This window comes from Myotis davidii, unplaced genomic scaffold (assembly GCF_000327345.1).
Source record: "Myotis davidii unplaced genomic scaffold, ASM32734v1 scaffold777, whole genome shotgun sequence".
Lineage (NCBI taxonomy): Eukaryota > Metazoa > Chordata > Mammalia > Chiroptera > Vespertilionidae > Myotis > Myotis davidii.
Window position 1 is genome coordinate 1,747,591 of NW_006289093.1, and position 324 is coordinate 1,747,914.

Below are 324 nucleotides of genomic sequence, written 5' to 3' on the forward strand. Positions count from 1 at the left end.
GGGTCAGGCCTGGGCAGGGGACCCCCAGCTCCCACCATCCCTGGCTCCGCCCCTGCTACCCATGATCCCTGGCACCGCCCCTGCCCAGACCTAAGGCCTCTGGTGGAGGCCTTAGTCCTGGGCAGGATACCCCCAGTTCCCCGGGATCTCCTGCTCTGCCCCAGCCTAGACCTAATGCCTCTGGCCAAGACATTAGGCTGGGCAGGGGACACCCCGCTGCTCACGATTGCTGACTCTGCCACTGCCCGGGACTAACGACTCTGGCCAAGGCATTAGGCCTGGGCATGGGACCCCCAGCTACCCCCGGTTGCAGGCTCCGCCCCC